This window comes from Sorex fumeus, unplaced genomic scaffold, assembly GCF_029834395.1.
Source record: "Sorex fumeus unplaced genomic scaffold, SorFum_2.1 ptg000035l, whole genome shotgun sequence".
Classification (NCBI taxonomy): Eukaryota; Metazoa; Chordata; class Mammalia; order Eulipotyphla; family Soricidae; genus Sorex; species Sorex fumeus.
In genome coordinates, this window is record NW_026606092.1 from 35,560,001 (window position 1) to 35,560,719 (window position 719).

Here is a 719-nt window from a genome sequence, read left to right on the forward strand (position 1 = left end):
AACATACTGTAACTGTTCTGGTGCTATAGTCCATTATGACACTGTCACTGTCACTGTCCTCCCATTGTTCATCAATTTGCTCGAGCGGGCCCAGTAACGTCTCCATTGGAGACTTTGTTGTTACTGTGTCTGGCATATCGAATATGTCATGGGGAGCTTGCCAGGCTCTGCGGTGCGGGCGAGATACTCTTGGTAGCTTGCCAGGCTCTCCAAGAGGGGCGGAGGAATTGAACTCAGATTGGCCATGCTGGCTGTGTGTAAGGCAAACACCCTACCATTATGACACATCCTTGAAATAATAGGGCACAGTATTTAGACAAGATCCACCTCTAGGATAACGAATTTGACTCCTACCTACTCCATGCCACCTTCGTAAGTCCATATAAAGACTTAGGATTTTCAAGTGATTTTTCTTAGACTGAGAATAAGATAAAGAAAAAATTTCCCCTTTCTGAGAACTCAATTAGAACATTGTGTTTATTTATTTTTGTATATAATCTGGGGTTTTCTCAGATGTGTAAGTAGTGGCTGCAACTAGTAAATATTGGTATTGCACAGGGAAAATATGCAAGTGGTTTTCAACGCAAAGGCACTGCTCACTTAAAGTAGGCTCTCCCAGGAGAAATTCCTATCAAGTCGTTTTAAAATAAATTGGAAAAAGATGTAGAAAAGAAAGGTGGGGGCAGGAGTAGTGAATGAAGAGTCAGCAAACGAGAAGG